Source organism: Hordeum vulgare, chromosome 5H (assembly GCF_904849725.1).
Source record: "Hordeum vulgare subsp. vulgare chromosome 5H, MorexV3_pseudomolecules_assembly, whole genome shotgun sequence".
Classification (NCBI taxonomy): domain Eukaryota; kingdom Viridiplantae; phylum Streptophyta; class Magnoliopsida; order Poales; family Poaceae; genus Hordeum; species Hordeum vulgare.
In genome coordinates, this window is record NC_058522.1 from 58,673,584 (window position 1) to 58,681,066 (window position 7,483).

Consider the following 7,483-nt stretch of genomic DNA (forward strand, 5'->3'; position numbering starts at 1 on the left):
CTGTAAAACTATTCCACATTGTATTAAGTGAGGACCAAACTCGAAACTCAGATATTCGCCCCCTCGATTAGATCGTAGGAACTTGATCTTCTTGTTACGATCATTTTTTCAACTTCACTCTGAAATTGTTTGAACTTTTGAAACATTTGAGACTTGTGCTTCATCAAGTTGATATATCGATACATACTCAAATCATCAGTGAAGGTGAGAAAATAACGATAACCTCCGCGCGCCTTCACACTCATTGGACCGCACACATCAGTACGTATGATCTCCAACAAGTCACTTCCATGCTCCATTGTTCAGGAGAATGGAGTCTTAGTCATCTTGCCCATGAGGCATGGTTTGCATGTGTCAAGTGATTCGAAATCAAGTGACTCCAAAAGTCCATCAACATGGAGTTTCTTCATGCGCTTTACAACAATATGACCTAAGCGGAAGTGCCACAAAAAGGTGGCGCTATCATTGTTAACTCTACATCTTTTAGTCTCAATGTTATGAAGAAAACCCTCACATTGGGTGCATGACCATAAAAGGTATTACTCATAAAAATATAACAACCATTATTCTCTGACTTAAATGAGTAACCGTCTCGCAATCAACAAGATCCAGATATAACGTTCATGCTTAACGCTGGCACTAAATAACAATTATTTAAGTTCATAACTAATCCAGATATAACTAATCCTGATGGTAACGGCGATTGCATCAACCTTGGAACCATTTCCCACGCGCATCGTCACTTCATCCTTTGCCGGCCTTCGTTTATTCTGCAGTTCCTGCTTCGAGTTGCAAATATGAGCAACAGAACCGGTATCAAATACCCTGGCACTACTACGAGAGTTGGTTAGGTACACGTCAATAACATGTATATCCCATATACCTGGTTTGGTGTTGGCCGCCTTCTTATCAGCCAAATACTTGGGGCAGTTGCGCTTCCACTGACCCATCCCCTTGCAATAATAGCACTCAGTTTCTGGCTTAGGTCCAGCCTTGGGTTTCTTCGTCGGAGGAGCAACAACTTTGCTGCTCTTCTTGGAGTTACCCTTCTTGATTTTGCCGCTTTTCTTGAAACCAGTGGCTTATTCACCATCAACACTTGATATTCTTTCCAGAGTTCTGACTCTGCGACTTTCAGCATCGCGAATAACTCTGAGGGTGACTTATTCATCACTTGCATGTTATAGTTCAACACAAAGCTCTTGTAGCTAGGTGGCAGTGATTGAAGAATTCTGTCAGTGATAGCCTCTTACGGGAGTTCAATCCCCAGCTCAGCTAGACAGTTTGAGTACCCAGACATTTTGAGCACATGTTCACTCGCAGACAAATTCTCCTCCATTTTGCAAGCATCGAATTTATCGGAGGTCTCATACCTCTCGATCCGGGCATTCTTCTGAAAGATAAACTTCAACTTCTGGAACATCTCATATTCTCCATGACATTCAAAGCGTCGTCGAAGTCCCGGTTCTAAGCCAAACAAGACTGCACATTGAACTACTGAGTAGTCCTCCTTATGTGCTTCCCAAGCGTTCAAAACATCTTGATCAGACGTAGCGAGTGCTTCATCTCCTAGCGCTGCATCAAGGACATAATTCTTTTTCCCAGCTTGTAGGATGAGCCTTAGATTACGAGCCAGTCTACAAAGTTGCTACCATCATCTTTCAGCTTAGCTTTCTCTAGGAACGTATTGAAATTCAGGGTTGCTACTGTGTGAGCCATTCATCTACAACATAAAATATTGCAAAGTGGACTTAGACTATGTTCAAGACAATTAGAGTTTAGCTAATAAAATTACTAATAAACTCCCACTCAAATAGACATCCCTCTAGTTACTTGAGTGTGGTATGATCCAAATTCACTAAGTCAAGTCCGATCATCCCGTGAGTTGAGTGCAGTTTCAGTGGTAAACATCTCTATATTAATCATATCAACCATACGATTCATGCTCTACCTTTCGTTCTCTTGTGTTCCAAGGCCATGTCTGCATATGCTAGGCTCGTTAAGTTTAACCCGAGTGTTCCACGTGTGCAACTGTTTTCCACCCGTTGTATGTGAACGTTGAGTCTATCACACCCGATCATCACGTGGTGTCTCGAAATGACGAACTGTCGCAACGGTGCACAGTCAGGGAGAACACAATTTCATCTGGAAATTTAGTGAGGGACCACCTTATTATGCTACCTCGTTCTAAGCAAGATAAGCTACGTAAAAGGATTAACATTACATGCAATTCATAAGTGACATGATATGGCCATGATCTTATGCTTCATGATCTCCATCACCAAAGCACCGGCATGATCTTCATCGTCAGCGGCGCCACACCATGATCTCCATCGTCGTGTCGCCGTAGAGGTTGTCGTGCTATCTATGCTATTACTACTAAAGCTGCAACCTAGCAATACAGTAAGCGCATCTGCACACACAAACGAAGTTTAAAGACAACCCTATGGCTCGTGCCAATTGCCGTAGCATCGATGTGCAAGTCGATATTTAAATATTACAACATGATCGTCTCATACATTCAATATATCACATCATGTCTTTGGCCATATCACATCACATGCATACCCTTAAAAAACAAGTTAGACGTCCTCTAATTTGTTGTTGCATGTTTTACGTCCCTGCTATGGGTATCTAGTATGATCGCATCTTAATTACGCAGAACCACAACGAAGATGTGCAAATTGCTATTGAACCTCTCTCCAAGGACCGCCTCGGTCGAATCCAATTCAACTAAAGTTGAAGAAACAGGCACCCGCCAGTCATCTTTATGCAACAAGTTGCATGTTAATCGATGAAACCGGTCTCTCGTAAGCGTACGAGTAATGTTAGTCCGGGCCGCTTCAATCCAACAATACCGCCGAATGAAACATCAACACCCACAAAAACTTTTGCGTTCTACTCGAGATTACATCGACGCATGAACCTCGCTCATGATGCCACTGTTGGGGAACGTTGCATTGGAAACAAAAAATTTCCTATGCACACGAAGACCTATCATGGTGATGTTCATCTACGAGAGGGAGATCGGATCCACATACCCTTGTAGATTGCTAAGCGGAAAGCATTAAGAAACGTGGTTGATGTAGTGGAACAACTTCGTGATTCAAATCACAGTCGTCCCACAATCTGTTCCGATCTAGCGCCGAACGGACTGCACCTCCGCATTCAGCTCATGTACAGCTCGATGTCGATCTCCGCCTTCTTGATCCAGCAAGAGAGACGGGGAAGTAGATGAGTTATCCGGCAGCGTGGCGGCACGACGGTGATGGTGATCATATTTTCCAGCAGGGCTCCGCCCGAGCTCCACAGAAAACCGATCTAGAGGAAGAACTACGAAGTAGAGGTTTAGGGTTGCACGTGGCACCGTTGTGTATCAAAAAGTCCTAAACCTCAAGTATATATAGGAGAAGCAAAGGGGTGGGGCTCGCCCTAGGGGCGCCGGCCGAAGGGAGGAGGGATCCTCCTCCAATTCGGTTAGGAGGGAGGAGTCCCTTCCTTCTTTACCACCTCCTCTCTTTTTTTCTTTCCTTTTTTTCCTTTCTCCTTGATTTTTCTTCTTGGCCGAAATAGCCCACTTGGGCTGGCCTCACCAGCCCACTAAGGGCTGGTGCGCCATCCTTGGGCTATTAGGTTCACTCCCGGGTGGGTGGGCCCCTCCCGGTAAAAACCCGGAACCCATTCGTCACTCCCAGTACACTGCTGGTAATGCCCGAAATCTTTCCGGAGGCCAAATGAAACAATCCTATATATCAATATTCATTTCCGGACCATCCCGGAAACCCTCGTGACGTCCCTGATCTCATCCGGGACTCTGAACAACCTTCGATCACCAACACCTATAACTCAACTATACCGAAACGTCACCGAACCTTAAGTGTGCAGACCCTGCTGGTTCGATAAATATGAAGACATGTCCTGAGACACTCCCCGGTCAATATCCAACAGCGGGACCTAGATGTCCATATTGGATCCTACATATTCTACGAAGATATTATCGGTTGAACCTCTGTGCCAAGGATTCATATAATCTCGTATACCATTCCCTTTGTCCTTCGGTATGTTACTTGCCCGAGATTTGATCATCGGTATCCCTATACCTATTTCAATCTCGTTACCGGCAAGTCTCTTTACTCGTTCCATAATACAAGATCCCGTGACTAACACATTTAGCCACATTGCTTGCAAGGCTTATATGTAATGTTGTATTACCGAGTGGGCCCCGAGATACCTCTCCATCAGACGAAGTGACAAATCCCAGTCTTGATCCATGCTAATTCAACAGACACCTTCGGAGATACCTGTAGGGCACCTTTATAGTCACCCAGTAACGTTGTGACGTTTGATACACACAAGGTATTCCTCCGGTGTCAGTGAGTTACACGATCTCATGGTCATAGGAATGAATAGTTGACACGCAGAAAACAATAGCAACAAAATGGCACAATCACATGCTACGTTTATAGTTTGGGTCTTGTCCATGACATCATTCTCCTAATGATGTGATTCAATCATCAAGTGACAACACTTGCATATGGTCAGAAAACCTTAACCGTCCTTGATCAACTGACTAGTCAACTAGTGGCTTACTAGGGACATTGTTTTGTCTATATATCCACACATGCATTTATGTTTTCATTCAATACAATTATAGCATGGATAATAAACGATTATCTTGAAACAGGAAATATAATAATAACTATTTTATCATTGCCTCTAGGGCATATTTCCAACACTAACCTTGGGGGTATACCACGCGGTGTAACCGGGCTTGAAGTTTGACCCGGCCGAGTTTGGCGACTCATTAGTGACTCGGCAGGAGGCCCGTACATGGCCCGACAGGAAAGTTAGACAAACAACAAGAGCCAATGGCCCAGAAGGCGGCTAATGGGAGTACCAGCTCATAGAGAAGGCCTAAGGAAAGGAAGGACTCCCCCGAAAAGGAAACAAGACCCGGATTAGGATTGAAGAGAGACTAGTCCTAGTCCTACTCCCAGTAGGACTCTACATGTAAACCTACCCCTTCCACTTATATAAGGAGGGGTAAGGAGCCCCAAGAGGGAGAAGTTCAAGTCATTAGAGATAGATAGATTAGAGGCTCTCAAGACTAGAGGTAGCAAACAACACCCTTGTAATCGACATCATCATCATCATCATCAATGAAACACAAGAATGACGTAGGCTTTTACCTCCATCAGAGGGGCCAAACCTGGGGAAACTGGCATCTCTCAATTCCGACCAATCCCTCTCAAGCTACCACGTAGATTTGATGGTCTCACACCTCATTTCTCTCACGAGGACATCTGCCATGAAAAAACCACGACATAAAATGTCTTGTCTCGTCCATATGGAGACATGCTTACCATGCATGGCAGATGCTAAGGGGAAATCAATTGCATGGCCATCTGCTATGGTAAGAATCCATAGCACTTGCTTTGTTTTATTTTCTGATAATTGGTTACCTATTGGCCATGGGATATGCTAAGTAACTATTTGTAACAGCCCAGATGTTTTCTTTCCTTATTTGTAACCCCTTTCCTTTTGTAGCACATTGTTGAACCCATGTTATGGAAGAGATGAGTTGGTTATCATTTTATGTGTTGTCATTTCATGTGCATCTCATGCATCATATCATCATCATTTTGTGTTTGCCTTCTTCTTGTCTACCTTGTTGTGATGATTGCATGTGGCTTGTGTGGTCTTGTGGAGTGTGGTGTGGGTGCATGACCTCAACATCAAGTTGCACCATAGCCCAAACCTCCCCCCTCTTCTTATATGTTTGAGCTGGAATTTAGTTGTTGTTTTGGGGTTTTAAAAAATGTTCCACTTATTTGGATATTCTCTCAAATTATTGTGGATGTCAAACCTTCTGTGATTTGAAACTATTTTCTTTTTGTTCTATTTAAAAACAGGGTCTTTGATTCTAAAAGTCATTTAATTTTTCCTCTTATAAAATGCCCAATTTATTTTTATAAATTGGCACATGTTTTTAGGAACATAAAAGTATTTTTATTTTTGTTTAATTCTTTTCCTTTTGCCTCTGGTATTAAACTCAAAATAAGCTTATGTATTTTTTCGCGAGTCCTTTCTTTTCTAGAGAGAGAGAGAGGCGGCCCAGCCCGTAGCGCGTGCGTCTCCCTCCTTGCGACGTCAGTGTTGTACGACGCCATGGCAGCCGCCAATGGAACTTTTCCATCAATCAACGGCTCCAGGCGCGTGCATCGAGGCTATTTTAGCCATGCCCTCTCCTCCTCGCAGCCCTAGCCCCTCCATTCCCCCCCCCTCCTCTCTTCCTCGCACCGTCAGGCCAGATCCAGCGATGCCGCCGCCATGGATGGGCTCAGGTGAGCTTGACAGCTGCAGTAGCTCGGCTTCTTCTTCCTCTTCGACGACGCCAGGAGCATGCGGCGGCCGTGGGAAATCCATTCCCACGGAGATCGCGCGATGGGAGTTGCTATGTCGACGGCCCCGATGAGCCTCTTCTTCCTCTCCCTGCGCGCGACCCATTCTCTGACCCTAGGTGAGCCGCGCACCTTCTCCCCCGTTTTTCCTCTCTCTAGGCGAGGTCCCACCGTCACGTATAGCGCGCCGCCGACGCTCTGTTCGAGTTGTGGCAGCCATTTCAGTTGCAGCAGTAGCAGACTCAAGGTAGCAACAATTGCAGTGTAGCTCCGCTTCAGGTAGCAGAAGATAGTAGCCACGCAGCAGCCATTCGGTAGCAGCAGCCACGCCCCCGCTGCCGTTCATCTCCGTGCGTGTGTGTCTGCACCGGCGGGTGGCTCCGGCGTCTCTCTCCTTTAGAAGGGAGGGCGTCCCCTTTGTGTTTGCCATCTAGGGTGAGTCCCTCTCTCGAAAGAGCACACCACCTAACTCAGCATGTTTGACCGAGCCAGCGCGACCAGGAGGGCGTGGGTTCGATCCCCCCTGTGACCCTTTTTCCCTTTTTCTTTTCTTTGTTCGTTTGTTTCCTGTGCAGCGCCAGCGGAGGTTGTTCACCTTCGCTATTGCTCCGTGTTGTTCAGCAACAGAGATGCTAGCCCAGTGGTATTGGTGTGTGTTGCCAGCGGAGGTTGTTCACCTTCGCTATTGCTCCATTTTGTTCAGCAACACAGATGCTAGCCCAGTGGTATTGGTGCGTGTTGCTACCAGGGAGGTGGGAGGTGGCCCTTTCACCTTGTTTAAATTTTCACTAAGTGTTGCACTTTTTATTTTCATGCAGTGTTTAGAGCTTAATATCAGGTGGTGCTTTGATCCTTTGTGGATAATTCCTTGATGGAATGGTAGTAACCCCTCTACAGCATGGAGCATTCATTTTGTTCTTAGGTTTTTGCATGTACCTATTACATCCTGTCAAAGTGGGCACTTGACTGAATTTGTCAGATTTGTGAAAACCCTGAGATTTCACTAAGTCTCGGAATCTGGAGTTATTTTCTTCCCCTGTTGTGTTGCTCATATTTGCTCCAGTGATGGGAATTAGCCCAAA